This window comes from Camelus dromedarius, chromosome 7 (assembly GCF_036321535.1).
Source record: "Camelus dromedarius isolate mCamDro1 chromosome 7, mCamDro1.pat, whole genome shotgun sequence".
Taxonomy (NCBI): domain Eukaryota; kingdom Metazoa; phylum Chordata; class Mammalia; order Artiodactyla; family Camelidae; genus Camelus; species Camelus dromedarius.
Window position 1 is genome coordinate 84,704,825 of NC_087442.1, and position 16,775 is coordinate 84,721,599.

At 47.7% G+C, this 16,775-nt stretch overlaps 1 protein-coding gene across 11 annotated transcripts in view; it reads right to left on the reverse strand.

Annotated features, from left to right (window-relative positions):
- Nucleotides 1-16,775, reverse strand: part of LOC105092857 (ankyrin repeat domain-containing protein 26) — a 119,786-nt gene that overhangs the window by 60,160 nt on the left and 42,851 nt on the right. For 9 of the 11 annotated variants that reach the window (XM_064487768.1, XM_064487763.1, XM_064487762.1 and 6 more), the window contains exon 2: nt 162-251. The gene's annotated coding sequence lies outside the window, so the exon portion shown is untranslated. Of the gene's footprint in view, nt 1-161; nt 252-14,872; nt 14,988-16,775 lie in introns of those variants that run through there. The other 2 variants (XM_064487764.1, XM_064487761.1) reach the window with 1 other exon arrangement.

The following is a 16,775-nucleotide window of genomic DNA, read 5'->3' on the forward strand; positions in this document are numbered from 1 at the left end:
TAAACACACACACACACACACACACACACACAATGTGTAGAAATTGCTATTAAAAGGAACTATCAACTGAAGAAATGATCACAATCAAAAGTTCTTAAGTGGATGTTCAATAATTGTCTCTCAGCTAGATGTTTCTTCCCAATATATTCTGCAAAATTTACCTGAAGCTCCTTAATGACTATTTCAATCGGTTCAGGAAAGTGAGTGGAAACCAGCTCTGCAGCTTTACCAGGCTTCAGGGACACAAGTTCCTGGAATGAAAGACAAAGATAAAATGATCTTTAATGCTAAATTTAAATATAATTTCCACAGATGTGAAGCATGAGCACCTACTTCAAAATTTTCATGAGCTTCTACACTGCCTTTCAGGAGACCTCAATACAGGGCCTCAATTTTACTGAAAGGCATATTGCAAATAAGCAAAACTCTACAAGTACCATTCAAAAAAATTAGATTTTGATATAAAACATAATTCAGAATTCTTAGAAAATCAAAGAACTAAAAATTCAGGATTTAGGCGATGACTTCTACAGGATGAAAAGGAAAACACACCTCCCCAAATTCCCCTTCAGGGAATTTCACCCTTGATAGCAAAGCAGTAACTTCAAAGAAATGAAAAAAAGAATAGAGTTGTGATTTCTCTGACTAAGAATTCTGAAATTTTACTTCTGATGCCTGGTGGACTTTGAAATCAGAAGTGTCTTAAGAAACTAAAGGTCCTAACTCGAAGAGGCTGACCACTCTTCGTAAGGCCTATTTCTGTCTAATCGAAGACTTTCAATCTGCCCTCCCGTTGAACTTTCCTACATACCACTGGCTCTCCTTTTCTTCTTGAAACTCTCTGCATACTTGGTTTCTGTGACCCTATTGCACCTTTTCAATTGCATGTTCTATTCCTAAAATGCAAAGATTGGCTACAGATCAACATATTATATTGTCAAATAAGAATACGATAAGTTACTGTGGCAGCAAAATGTATGACATAAATAGTAATTTTGTGATAGTATCTGCAGATGGATAATAATTAGCTGAACAAAAATAACTGTAGTTTACACCACTTTTATGCAATACACCTCAGAACAGAGAAGGTAATATCACAAATGAAAAAAATGATACTACTGATCTTCAGACATTAAAAAGAAACTATTATGAATTAATTTGTGTTCAGAATTTGAAAATTTAAACAAAACGGGTAAATTCCTAGAAAAATATAATTTACTAAACTGATGTAAGAAATGGAAAACCTGCGTTGATTTTTAACCACTAAAGAAATTGAATAAACAGTCAAAAATCTTCCCACATGGAACACTCTCGGCCCAAACAGCTTCACTGGTTAAGTCCTAGCAATCATGTAAGGAAGGAGTATTTCCAACATTAAATCTCTTACGAAGAATAGAAGAGAAAAAACTTCTTCAGCTCACTGTATAAGGCTAACAAAGTTCTGATACCTAAATCCAACAGAAGGTAAGAAAGAAAAGGAAAATTACAGATCCATCTTAATCGTGAACAGATACAAACATCCTAAATAAAAACAAAATCCAAAATATATAAAAAAAAGATCAAGTTACAGTTACCCAGAGTTCAACACATAAAATTTACAACAAAAATATAAGCGAGAAAAAGGTAATAAAATTTACTCGAGAAAAAGTTAGCATACTAGAAATAGAGGACTTCCATAATAAAATTTATAGTAAATACCACACATATTAGAAATAAAAATTTATTAAATATTAACAATAGCACTATTGTGCTAAAAATATAAAGTTGTGACAGTAAACCTAACAATCTAGAGATGAAAAATCTTTATAGAGAAAATTATACAACTTTATAGAAAGATAACTGAACAAAGGGTTATGCTAAGTGGTCACTGAATAGGAGACTCACAATGTGAAGATGTCAATTTAAATTGAAATTGAATGACACATTCAATGCAATCCCTAACAGAATTGTAAGGTTAAAACAGTTTTTGGGGTGAACTTGACAAGCTGATTCCAAAATGTGTTTGGAAGTATCAAAGGTCAAGAATAGCCAATACTCTCCTAAAGATATCAAGACTTATAATAAAGCAACAATATTTAGGACAGTGTGGTACCGATGTAGAGACGAAGATCAATCAAATATAACAGGGCCCAGAAAAACTGACCAAGCATGTAGACCCTTGATACACTCATGGTAAGGCCGCACTGCTGAGCATGGGAAAAGGCAATCTTTCAACACAACTGCTGCTGGGAGAACCAGGCGTCCATATTTCCAAAAATTAGATGGACCTCCACCTCAAACTATATACAAAAGCTGCTTTCAGATGGATCTAAGAATTAAAGATGAAAAAAAAAAACTTCTAGATAATAAAGGAGGACTTCTCCTTTGACATGGAAACAAAACAATTATTTTGACTACTTGGGGGGAAAAAAAAGCTTTTATTAAAAAGAACCATAGAAAAAAGCCACAGAGACGATATTTGCAACAGGAATGACTGACAGAAAGACTTAATATCCAGGTACATAAAGAACTCCTACAGATCAATGACGACAAGAGACATTCCACCAGAAAAATGGGCATGAGACTTGAATCAGCACATCACAGAAAGGAAATTTAAATGGCCAACAAATATAACAAGGCCACCAATCTCATTAGTAATTAAGGATATGTGAATTTAAAATATAATGAAATAATGTATCATTACACATACACTAGATTGACAAGATGTTTAAATCAAGCAAGAATATAGAGCTAATGGCAGGGGGAGGGTGGCTGCACTACTGAGTAGGTGGATTTGCCCCAGGCTCCCGTCCCCCAACACCTGGCTTGTGGGCAGCCTTTGCTGCCCCCAGTGGCGGGACACACATTTCGTAGTTTGCTTACTGGAGGCTGGTGAGATGTGGTCAGCTGGTAGCGGTCAGGTGGCCCCCGCACCCTGCCCACCTCCCAGGAGCAGGCAGACTGGGACACGTGGTCCTGCAACGTGGGGCAGCAGAGGCCACCCCCAAGCCAGGCCACAAGGGAGACTGGAGCAAAGAGGCCAGCTCCTCCAAGGCAGGCACCCTCCCTCAGCTGCCCCCTCCTCCCTGACTGCACCATGCCCACCTCCTGGGAGCTTGCTGACCTGGGGACATGCCTACAGCGAACCTGAGGCAGCAGAGGCCACCCCCAGGCCAGGGCACAGGGGAGATGGGAGCAAATGACTGGTTCAAAAGGGGCAGCCCCTCTCCTCCCGCCGCTGCTGCCACTGCTGCTACCATCCTCCCAGCCCCCTGACTGCACTGAGCCCATGGTCCTGCCAAAGTGGGTACAGAGGGAACATATTTCAACATAGTAAAAGCTATTTATAGCAAACCTATGGCCAGCGTAATACTCTACAGTGAAAAGCTGAAAGCCTTTCTGCTCAAATCTCGAACAAGACAAGGATGCCCTCTCTCACCAGCTCTATTCAATACAGTATCAAAAGTCCTAGTATAGCAATTAGACAACAAAAAGAAAGAAAAGGGATCCAAGGTGTAAGAGAAGAGGTAAAAGTGTCATTAATCCAAGGTGGAAGAGAAGAGGTAAAAGTGTCATTATATGCGGATGACATGGTACTATACACAGAAAACCCTAAAGGTTCCCCACAAAAACTGTAAGAGCTAATGAAAGAATTCAGCAAGGTAGCAGGACACAGCATCAACATGCAGAAATGAGTGGCATTCCTTTGCACGAAAGTAATAATCCCTTTAAAAACTACATCCAAAAACATAAAATACTTAGGAATAAATCTGACCAAGGAAGTGAAAGACATATGCGGAGACCTACAAAACACTGACTAAGGAAATTAAAGAGGACTTAAAGAAATGGAAAGATATCCCATGTTCTTGCATTGGAAGAATTAATACTGTTCAAATGGCCACACTGCCCAAACCAATCTACAGATTTAATGTGATCCCTATCAAATTACCCAGGACATTTTTCACAGAATTACAACAAATTATCTTCAAATTTATATGGAATCACGAAAGACCCAGAATTACCAAAGCATTACGGAAGAAAAAGAATGAAGATGGAAGAATAACCCTCCCAGACTTCAGACAATACGACAGAACTACAGCCAAAACAGCCTGGTATTGATACAAAAACAGACAAACCGATCAACGGAACAGAATAGAGAGCCCAGAAGTAAACCCACAAACTTTTGGTCAATTAATCTTTGACAAAGGAGGCAAGAAAATACAACGGAGTAAAGACAGTCTCTTCAGAAAATAGTGTAGGGAACACTGGACAGCTGCATGTAAATTAATGAAGTTAGAATATTCCTTCACACTATACACAAAAATAAATTCAAAATGGCTAAGACTTAAACATGTAGACAACACACTATAAACCTTAGAAGAAAACATAGGCAAAACATTACCTGACATACATCTCAGCAATGTTCTCCTAGGGCAGTCTACCCAAGCAACAGAAGTAAAAGCAAAACTAAACACACGGTACCTAACTGAACTTACAAGCTTTTGCACAGCAAAGGAAACCATCAGCAAAACAAAATGACAACCTACAGAATGGGAGAACATATCTGTAAATAATTCCACTGACGAAGGCTTAATTTCCAGAATACATAAACACCTCATAAAACTTAATAACAAAAAACAACCCAGTCCAAAAAATGGGCAGATCTAAACAAGCATTTCTCTAATGAAGACTACAAACGGCCAATAGGTACATGAAAAAATGCTCAATATCACTAATGAGAGAAATGCAAATCAAAACTACAATGAGGTATCAGCTCACAAAGTCAGAATGGCCATCACTCAAAAGTTCATGAACTAAATGCAGAGGGTGTGGAGAAAAGGGAACCCTCTTACACTGCTGGTCAGAATGTAGTTTGGTGTAACCATTGCAGAAATTCCTCAAAATACTAAAAACAGACTTACCCTATGATCCAGCAATCCCACTTCTTGGTATAAATCTAAAGGGTACTACAATGTGAAAAAAAATACCTGCACCCCAGTGTTCATAGCACCACTATATACAATAGCCAACACAATAAAGCAACAGATGACTGGATGAAGAAGTTGTGGTGTATTTATACAATGGAATACTACTCTGCCATAAAAAGGATAAAATAACGCCATTTGCAGCAACGAATGAACCTACAGATCATCATTCAAAGTGAAGTGAGCCAGAAAGAGAAAGAAAAATACCATATAATATCACTCATCTGCAATCTAAAAAAAAAAAAAAAGACACTAAGAACTTATCTACAAAACAGAAACAGGCTTGCAGACTTAGTAAACAATCTTATGGTTATCATGTGAAGGGGGTGGGAAGGGATAAATTTGGGATTTTGAGATTTACAAATGTTAGCCACTACATATAAAAATTGATTTTAAAAAAAGTTTCTTCTGTATAGCAGAGAAACCTACGTTCAGTATCTGAAAATAACCTATAATGGAAAAGCTGTTACAGCCACCAACTGAGGAAGCAAGATAAGAAAGGAGAGTTAGTTATCCTGGGCTAGAGCCGGGTCCTCAGAAAGTCCTTGCCCAACGCTGACGCTGCCCCCTGACTCCTGACTGCACTGCGCCCTCCTCCCAGAAAGCTGGTATGAAGACATGCGCCCTGAGAACCTGTGCTCACAGAGGCCGTCCCCAGGACAGGCCCCGGGAAAGATGGGAGAAAGTCAGCTGCTGGGGGAGGACAGCACCCCTCCCTGCCGCCGCCCTGTAACCATACCGCCCCTGCCTCCCAGGAGCCCACTGTCCTGGAAACAAGTGTCCTGCAAACCTGGGGCAGCGGCGGGAGAGGGGAGCTGCCCATGGAGAGTGGGTTGATTTGCCCCCATCTCCCCAGAGGCAGGGCCGGGGGTAGGGCGGCCTCTGCTGCCCCAGGTATGTCCTGAGATCAGCCTGCTCCTGCGAGGAGGGCAGGCAGCGGCGGCAGAGGCGGGTTTAGGGGTCTGTCTATGCGAGTCCGTGGATTTGCTTCAAACTCCCCTGCGGCCTTGTCCTGGCCTCCACCTCTGCTGCCCAGGGTTCGCAGGACTCGGGTTACAGGTCGGCCTGCTCCTGGAAGGCGGGTGCTGTGCTGTCAGGGAGAGTGGGGGACGGAGGCAGAGGCTGCAGCACTGGGCTGCTTCGTGCGAGCGCGGGGATTTGCTCCCATTTACGTCTGTCGCTGCCGCCATTCCCACACTGACCGCACCGCACCTGCCTCTCAGGAAGAGGCCGCCCCCAGGACAGAACGCTGGGAAGACGGGAGCATATCAACAAGATACAAGAGGCAGACCTCCCTCCCTCCCTGCCGCCGATGCCACCGCCCCCGCACCCTGACAGCACCCTGTCACCTCCCAGGAACAGGTTGACCACGAGAGGAGCACCCCGCGATCATGGGGAAGCACAGGCCGCCCCAGGCCGCGGGGCAATAGGGAACAAATCCAGAGGCTCGCATGGGGCAGCCCACACTCCACCGCGGCCCCGCGACGGCACCGCACCCACCTCCCGGAAACAGGCCACGAACTGAGGGCCAGTCGGAGGTGCTCCGGGGCCGTCCTGCGCCCTCCCACCTCCCTGGGGTGCTCTACTTTCCCAAACACGAGTTCAACCAGCAGCGAAGACGCGGGCTCAGAGATTACTAACGGGGGGGGAGGGGGCACCATGAACCAACGCGGCGGCCCGCACACACCTCAGGGTCCTAACGGGCCGCGCGGACCAGGCCTCACCCACGCACCCCTCCCTGGGCGCCTCCCCAGTTGCGCATCCCAGGCCTCACCCGCAGGCTCCCGGACCTGCGCGCCCCCACCAGCGCCCCTTCACCTGCCCGGCGGTGGCAGCGGAGGCGACGGCAAGCGGCGGCCCAGTCCCCGGGCCGCCTTCCTCCTCGGGAGCTGGTCCAGGAGCGCTCGGCTCCCACCTGGCTTCCACAAGCTGTGACTGGGCTCCCGCATCCTCGCGTGCGCGCTCCTCCTCCTCTAGCAGGCAGACCGCACCCTCTGGCTGGGGCTCCTGATGTATAGGACCTGGCGAGTCGGGCCAGGTGGGGCGGGTCTCCATCACCAAAGCCCCCACTCTGGCATCGACCAGGTCCTGGAACTCAGAACCACCACTCGCCCCGGGTCAGCCCACACCCCCCAGCTCCACTCGCCCTGCCCTCCCACCCTGTTACTGTCCCCCCCACCACCAGCCAGGCCCAGCCTCCCACCATACCCCTAAGACAGAGCGCTCCTTCTCACACTGAGGTCCCGGTCCCCACTCCCCAGCCCGCTAGATACTAAGGTATGGCCCCCACACCCCAAGCTCACCCCTCATGCCTCACCAGGACCCCCAACATCCCAAAATGGCCACTGTCTCCCCGTCAGCTTGGTCAATTCCACTCCGACCAGACCCCACTCCACAGACTGTCCCCCGTCACGGCGGGATCCCCCCCTCCAAGTGCACCCGTACCTGGAGCTGACCCCCCTCACCCCCGGGTAGGGCAGGGAAGTCCGTGCTCCGGTCACTATAGGACTGCCCCCAGCGAGGGATCCGGTACAGCTAGTGTCAGACACTACAGGGCTCCGCTGGCCTGGCTGAAGGCGGTTCCAATTCCTGAGCACCATGATCCTGGCCCTCTGTGGCTTGTCTAAGATGGCGGGTCAGGGTGGTCCCTGGTTGCCCATCACTGGCCTGTGGGCCTTGGATAGTTGATGGCCCAGATGGTGATCAGAACCCCTAGGGTGGAAGCACTGGGCACACGGATATGCAGCGGTGGCAGGGGGTGGGGGGTGCAACTGAGCCCGGGGGATAAACAGCAGGCGGTGGGGGCTGTATGCATGAGGCTGTGTGCCTGGCCTGGGCTCAGCCCAGGTGGCTTCAGGGACCGTCTTCATTCACCCTGGGACAGAGGGAAGAGGGACGGGAGATTTAAAAGTGCCCATGTTAGGAGCCCACAGCTGGAGAGCCAAGCAGGCAGCTGTGCTGGCCTGGCCACCTTGGAACCTGCCACGACACTGGTCCCTTGCATCCCGAGAGACTGCTGACTGGCCAATGAGACTTCCCCTGCCCTCCTCACCCTCATATAGTTTACAGGCAATTGAAGGGACTTTGACAGGTCATTTTAATCACCTGTAATTGTTACTTTGTGGGAGATCAGGTCCAAGTTACAGTGAACCTGGCAGGGCTCCTGCCCCAACCCCAGCCTTGGGCAGAGGAGGACCCACCCACACACATCCTCTTACCTCTCACCAAAAGGCACTGTAGTAGAAAAGAACACACCAGACTTCATATTAGATCTGTTCCTTTTCCTTTAACCCTGTGCCCTGTTTTCTAGGCTTAGTCTTGCCAGCTCTGCACCTTTTGTAAAACAATGTTGCCTTTAGCCTGAAATAGACAGCAGAGCCTATTCTTGGAGCTCTGACCTTTAAGGGTGTTAGCACTTCTGCACTCCTATAAAGATAACAAGTTGTAGAAGAGGAAACAACCTTTGTTTTGTTGGGGGTTTTACAGGGGCACCGTGACCTGTCCCACGTGGACAGCGGCAAAAAATTTCCAGATAATCTGTTCTGAAGTCAGTGTGTGGTGGGTTCTCGGGTGTTTACTGTTAGGCTGCATAACTCACATGTTACATGTGTATCCAATATTACATAAATTATAAAGAATGCCACCCAGTTTGACTGCCACCCCCATACTGCCAGAGACAGGAAGGCAGAAGAGCCCTAAAAACAACCTAAAGCCCCTCCCCTGCCTAAACTACTTTGCCCTCCCCTCCTTCCTGCCCCCAGCCCCGAACAGCAGGCCTCAGCCCAGCACAAGAGCAGGGGAAGCAGCACTGGGGTAAGTCTGAGGTCAGCGGGAGACATCTCATGACCACCCCCACCTCACTGTGCCACCTTAGAGAGGTCCATCCTTATTACATGACTCCACCTGGGCCTCAGGTGCCCAGACCAGTGCTGGACACTGGCCCAAGCTGGATCATATTCTCTGCCCCAGGAGTCAGAGTGCTCTGGGCAGCTAGGGTCAGCGCTCTTCTGCCAAGTGCATGGGGATGTGGTAAAAGTGAACAGAGAGAAAAAAAAAAAAAGCTGTGCAGAGATGCAGGATGCAAGATTTTGTAAATGTAAACAGGGAGAGGAGTCGCTGCCTTGGTCATTTTTAGTTCCTGGTTACACCCATACCTGAAACTGTAACTGCTCTTCCTGTCCCTGCAACATCATGAGAAACATCCCTGGATCTTAATCACAAACCCCTCAGTTTCTACAGCCCATTTTCTACAAGTCGTGCCTGAAACACTTTAGCACCCTTCCCTACCTTTCACTCAGCTAGCTCCAAGTCATTCTCCAGGTCCCAGCTTAAACAGCACTTCTTCCAGGAAACCCTCCCGGACTACTGCGCAAAAACTTTGCTCCACTTTTTATGGGTATAAAAGGGAGCACTCTGCACCTCACCATATTTCGTAAATGTGATTGCTTTCCCGTTAGACTGTAAACACCAAAGTGTAAAAACCACTTCAATCCTATTGCTTAGCACGTAAGTCACGTACACAGTAACGTTACTAAATGGATCAAAATCAAGAAACTGGTGGAGGACATAGAAGGAGTGAGAATGATGAACACCCTTCTGATAAAAATGAAGCTGCTTTGACCCTACCTTCCTCACCCCTTCCAAGTTGCTGGTTCCTCCCTCCTCCATCGCCACAACAGGCCCAAGCTGGTCATGACAAACATCATTTTATACTTTGGTGCCAACACATTCAGGAACCCAGGCTGCAGGAAGCACGTTTCCAGGTAACTCGCTGTAGCACAGGAAAGTCTACAGTAGTTCAGGGGCAAAAAATTACACGTTTTAAGTCTAGACAAATCTCAGTTCTGCTGTACATTTACTGACTCTCAACTCTAGACAAGTTACCTAAGGCCCAGTTTCCTTATCTGTAAGTAAAAAAATAATACCTCAAAGATGAGGATGAAAATGACTGAAACCACAGCACCTAAGGCAAGCTTGCAACTAACGCTGGTCAGCTGGTCACAGTGAGGTCCACGCAGATCTCACCCCTAGACCCCACCCCCAGCTCCCACCAGCCACGGCCGGCTTCAGAGCCCAGAGCCTGCCCTAAGACTGTGTACCTGAGAGAGAACTTGGAGAACATCTATGCTGTTGGCTTTCTGATGTATGGGAGCCCTAAGAAGTGAAAGAGAAAAGAGAAGCAAAAAGGAAGAAAGAGCATCTCAGGGTCAGGCAGGGGGGCGGGCAGAGCAGGCTGGACTTGGGGTCGGGTACCTCGAGACGTCTGTTGGGGAATTTGGTTGTTTTCTACTTAGGTACATTACCGCAAGCAAGGTGAGGAATAAACTATACAGAGTTCCCGGAAAACTCAACTTCGATGTTTTTCAAAACAACCTTTGTATTAATGCCTGAGAACTGAGAACATACAAATTAAATTGAGCAGAACGGCTTATCAATTATAGCCAACCACCAGAAGCACATTATTAGCGATGTTACTAATATCAAAATGACTTCTGTTTGCATTTTACTTGCACTCAAAACTGTTCAGAAACTCTGGATGTTCCGTTGCTCATGTGAGATGGTCTCCTCACATCTTTGAGCTCCAAAAACCATACAAGAGACTTCTTTATTAAAATTACATTAACAGTTAAACCAGCACAACTAGGAATCTGGTCTGGAACGTCTGTAGATGATTTATAGTACTGCTGGTCCTCTCTTTCAAACAGGTGGTACCAACACCCAGCAAAATTCCAGGGAGGAATGGAGGGTATTAAGGACAAGGTCATGGAGGAGATGAATCTCGGAGGGAGGCAGGACCTGCCCAGGGCCCAGCCATTCTTGGAGACGGGCTGGAGGGAAACACCACTGGCATTTGAACAGGACGCTCCTCCGGTGCAGGGGCTGACTGCCGTGTGCGCGCTGCGTGCGGGTCATTGGGCACGTCCACCTCCACAACATACACTCCGAAGGCCATTAACACCTCTAATCAATGTAACAACAAAAAGCAAACCAAAATCCACATACATGTCAAAATGCCCCTGGAGACGGGGGGAAAATCACACCCACTGAGTACCCCTACGTAACCAGAAAGAAGAGAGAACAAGCACAGAGGGTAGGAAGTCAAAGAGAGACAATGAGGGAAACAAAATTTGATGAGGAGCCAGCAGACAAAGGGCATCCTTCAGTGGTTTTCACCTACCAACTCAAGTCCCGGGTCCTTAGAAAACAAAGACCTTCAGAACTTGATCCTACCCATCCCAGCTGCCTCCCCTCCAGCCCTCTCCCCAAGGCGCCCACCCACACCCCCACTTCCCAGACAACTCCTGGTTTCCCTGACCGGATGTGCCGCGCTTAGACCTCTGTGCCCTGGCATGTGCGTTCTGCTCTACTTGGAGAGCATGTCTCAAGGCAAACTCCCAGTCATACTTCCACACCCAGTGCCAAGGTTTGTGAAGCCAGACACAGGCGGCCCCATGCCACCCCACCCTTCCGTGCTCCCGCCCAACTGCACCCCGCTGTCTGCAGCAGGAACTACTGAAGGGCAGGCGCCCCCTTGAGTCCTCGCAGGGAATTGGAGCTCAATGAATTCTAAGTAAATGACCTGGCATGAAAGGTTTCTGTAAAAGGCTAACAAAGCAAATCACACAGAAAGCAGACAATAGATATATTCTACTATTGAAAGCATGTATTTTCTCAACTGATTTTTGGTTGAGCATCACTTAGGAACCAAGCAGAGATGCTCTACCACTTCTTAGCTGCGTATCTGTGGGCAAATTAAGTAACTTCGCTGTGTCTCAAATTTCCACTTACTGAAAGGAAACACCCCTGCAGTGTGGGTAAGAGGACTAATTGATATCTGCTTTTAAAAAAAAGTGACGGAAAGCGCTGACTAAACAGTCATTCTGACTGGCCTGCCGTCATCACAGACATCTTAACAGGATCAGATACAGTACCATCAGGAATGTGAGCACAACGGAATTTTGGTTAAAACTATGTTTTTAGGAGAGCTGAACGTCAACAAACCCAACAGCTTGCCCTCTCGCTGCGCTGTGCTCTCTACAGTCCTCAGAACCAATCCCCAGTGACCACTATGACCCCCGGCTCCGCTGACAATGTGGACTCCCAGGTCTCTGGTCTCCGACCACACCTCCTCCTCCTCTAGCTTGCCTGCTATGGACACCTAAAGTCAAGCATTCCTTCAGCTCAGCTCACACATTTTTTTCTCATCTTGTCCCCTCTCAAGGCTTCAGTTAGGATCACTATGGAGATGACCTCACAACCTCTCAATCACATTCAGAACATGTTTCAAGCTGAATTTATCCAACATAGATACTTAATTAGATGATGAAACATACAGCTTCACTTCTCTTTCATACAATTTTTTCCTTTTTTCCCAAGTCTTACACATCTCACCAGTCCTCAGCTTTCTCTTCCTTTTCCCACCTCTTAAAACTACTTGCTTGCCAAGGTTCCGTCTTTGGTCTTTCTGTTCTGTCTCACTGGTTCTTAACCTCTCTGGAATAATGAACCCTTTGAAAATCTAATGAATGCTATGGATTACTTACTAAAAAGACAAACACACAGGATATATGCATGCAATTTCACCTAACCAATGATCTCAAATAAAAATCTATGTTCATCCACACCAGACTACCACTTACACAAATTTTCATCTAGATGCTATATCCCTTTTATTTCCAAGATACAGCCTAAAGGGCCTCATAAACCAGCATCATGAACTTATTAACAAGTCCAAACCAGAACTCAATATTTCTTCTTCAGAAACTTCCTCTGCCTACACTATTCCTCCTCTAATAATGGCACCACCATGCCTCGAAGCTAGAAGCCTTGGAATTAACAACCTTCCCCATACCACGTCACCAGGTCCTGGCTCAGAATCTCTCCCAATCCAAATTCCTCTTCAGCCTCTTACCCTGTAAGACCTCATTATTCTTTGCTTCATCCCATACCTGCCATGATCAAAAGTCCACCACTCCTCTGACAAGAGCCCGTTACTGACTCTAACAGCTCCATCTTCCACGCCACTACATCACTTCACCTCTAGAAGGTCACGTAGCCTGATTCCCCATCTCAGTTTTCTCCTGCTGTCACTGACAGCATTTGTGATCTAGATTCTCCCAGAATTTCAAAACTATTCATGTGCCTGCCTCTTCTCAAAAGCGTTCATTCGTCAAAGGGCCCAAGGACGGGATGGGCAATACCCAGCCTCTCACCATGAGACCTGGTGACTTGCACACTTACCAGCACGTGAACAGGAATCTGACCTACGGCAGAGACGAGATGCTGTGAGCAGTAACATCTCTCCGTTACCTTCTAGGACCTTATTTCCTTTAGGCCTGACCTAATTTAATTTCTCCTATGGCTCCTAAGCCTCTGCGTTAAAGTGAATTTTCACAACTGTATACTGTGAGGCCCTCTGTTCCTTAAGAGAATGAAAACATTCAAGTCTTTTATTTTTTTAATCAACTTTAACTATACTGTGTACCGAGCCAGCATACTTAGCAAAACATTCCCTCTATACATTTCTAAACTTAGGACTACTTCTGAAATAATGATGTTACTGATATAAATTTGCTTGGAAGAGTAAAATACGCTAAAATTCCAAATTTACTGATAACACTAATTAAGGAAAATAGGAAGTAATGAAAAGGGCTCTGGCCTCAGAAACCGGATCTCAGTCTATAGTCTCAAGTCTGACTCTTTAGTTGTGAGACCTTAGGAACTGGCTTCACCTGGAAACACTTTCTCTTCTGAAAGAGAGAGAGCACTGCCCTTCCCTCCCTGCAAGGTGGCTGTTCAGGTAACATGAGGTAACAGTACCTAGCACAGTACCTGACACGAAGTGTTCAGAAATAGTTTGCTTCCTTCATTTAACACAAAGGACACACTCACATGGAGAAGTTTAGGTGTAAAGGAGCCTACACTTCCACAACTCTGCCAGCACTAAATACGACGTGTAGCTCGTTCTAATAAAACAACAACACCGTGACCCCCATTCCACGAGCGCTTCTAAGGGATCTGGAGCCAGACAAGGGAGCCCGCACGTGGTTCTGCAAGAACTCCATCAGGGCTGCATACACACTGAGCACTAAAGCAGTAACAGGGAAAGTCCACAGTCATTGTGCGAAAACGCATGACTGCCTTTATGCTAGTACTGGAGCTCACGCGGGGTAAAAGGGGGGAAAGTCAAATTAGGCCCAACTCCAAACGACTCCTGAAGAAATCAACACAGCGATGCTGACTTACCTTTCCTGAAACGCCAACAGTACCACCCCAAAATCCATTTAAAAACTTCAAGATTGAAACATTCCACACCAACACTGGTGCCGCTTCGTGCGGTTTAGAAAGCCTGTGCAGGAGAGCACCCCTGGCAGCAGGGAAGGTGCTGAACCAAAGCCGTTTGCGGTAAACGCACACGAGGGGGGCAAACAAGATGATGATTTAGGGGATGGGCACACATGCCGCTGTGAAACCCTTTCCAGACCAGAGCCGCCGCCATGAGCATCTTAAGGAATTCGCGGCTTCACAATTCGACGTCAAGGGAAGGTCGCGCGGCCAGCACAAGGAGGTGAGGAGAGCCCGTTCCCGTCCTAGGGGTCCCTGAGTGCCGGGTTCCCGGCCTCCACCCTCCCCGCACGGGCCCCTCCCCCACTCCCCGCGAGGGCCGCCCAGGACAGGGCCCTCCCGCGAAGCGCCGCGAGCAACGCCCCAGTCCGAGCGGCCCGGCCCCGCCCGACACCACCGGCGCGCGGACGGCGGGGCAGCCCCTCCGGGGTCGGGGCCGGGCTCGGGGTTGGGGTTGGGGTTGGGGTCGCGCGGCCGGGGCCGACGCCGCAGTTGCGCCCGCAGAGACCGGGCGGGGGCCCGCGCGGGCGGGCGCGGCCGGCACCCGGGGCGCGGACACTCACCACACGACGCCGTGGGAGCCCTCGCCGACGTAGCAGGTTGCTGGAGCGCGGCCCCCCGTCGCACACCTGCCCGCGGACCGCCTCGGGGCGCGCGCCCGCCGCCGCCGCGCCGGGCACTGAGCTCCGCGGCCGCCGCTCGGCCAGCGCCGCGCTTCCCGGAGACACCGCGCCGCCGCCGCTGTGGAAGGGAGCAGGACCAGCAGCGCTCGAGAGACCTGACGAGCCGCCGTCAGCTCGACCAACTGCCGCCTGCCTGCCTGCCTGACGAACTGCCCGTTGGGCGGGCGGAGGGAGGGGCGCCGCTGAGGAGGGCGCTGGGGCGGGGCCGGAGCCGCAGAGTGCGCGCGAGCGCGGATTGGCTCCCGTGGCCCCGGGGGCGGGGCTGCGTGCTAAGGGAGGAGACACGTGTGTGTAAACTAGTGTCCCCTGAGATTTGAGAAAGAAAGAGTGGGTCCATTACAGAATATTGAATATAGTTCCCTGTGCTACAGAGAAACCTCTTTCTTCCCACCCTTTTTTCTTCCTTCGCTCTCAACATCATCTCCTGCCTGCCCTTTCCTTCTTTCCTGATGTCATAGCCCAGTGCAAGTGGAGGAGAAGGAGGCAAGCAGTTCACAACTCTCAGTAGCATGATCAGAGGAGGACGCTCCGAGGTGGAGACATTTAAGCCCAGATCTGAAGGGTCAGAAGGAACCAGCCAAGTGCGGGGTGTAAGGGACAGAGAATTGCAGGTGTACAGAATGGAAAGACTACCGTGGATGCACTCCAAGAGATAGCAAATGGGGGAGCGGGAAATGGCAGATGAGGTTATAGAGGGGCCAAAGCCGGGAAAGGCCATGGAAAACCTCACCTGAACTGTCCGGGGAGGCGGGTGTGTTCCATGGCTTAATGAGGAAAAAAAAAAAAAAAAGAAGAAGAAGAAGGAAGGAAGAGAGAGAAGAAGAAGAGAAGGAAGGAAGAGAGAGAGAGAGAAAGCGAGCAAGCAAACAAAGCAAGCAAGCAGAACCAAGATGAGTTCTGAGGCTGAGAAGGTGAGTGAATGAGAAATGGAGAAGCTGGATGAGCCTGAAAGAACGTGTCTGGACTGCCTCTCTCAGCTGAGGCTCTACACCTAGATTTTGGATCCTGTCAGCCTCCTCTTCCCACATACTTATTAGTTCATGTAAGTGGAGCTATTTCTGCAGCACCAAGGCCTAGTTCACTTCAAACAGCGCCAGACAGTTTTCAGTGTCTCTACAACTTTGTTAGGGCTGCCAGAAAAAGCACTGCAAACTGGGTGGCTTAAAGAACAGAAGTGTGAGATGTGCAAATAGTAACTACTGTATATAAAATAGATTAAAACTTTCCCGTGAGTTTTATGATTGTTCTTTTGAAAATGATGTGTTTTCTCCTCCTCTGGGTACTATTAAAAATTTCTCCTTGATTTTGATTTTAGCATCTCGTCTATGATGCATTTATGTTTTTTTCTTTTATTTTTTGTCCTTGAGATTTATAGAGATTCTGAATGTTTTGCTTGACCACTTCTCTGAGATAAGAAAACTCTCAGATATTGTTTCTTCAAATACTAGCTCTATCTCTATCCCACTTTTCTCTCACTCTTCCTCCCTCTCCTGCTTCTCCTCCACCTCTCCCCTTCTCCTTCTTATCTATCTCTCACTCTCTCTTTGCATGTTACTTCAATAGTATACATATACATTAGTGACTTCATTGCATGCTTATGTGTTACTTATGTTCCTTTTATGTTCTTATCTATTTTCCATTTTTCTTTGTTTCAATAATTATTTTATATTGGTTTATCTTTCAGATCACTAATTGTCTTTTATGCATTGTCTGTAGTTTTACTTATTGTATTTTTACAAATTTCTAATTGAACAATTTTGTACACGAAGCATTGTAATCATAT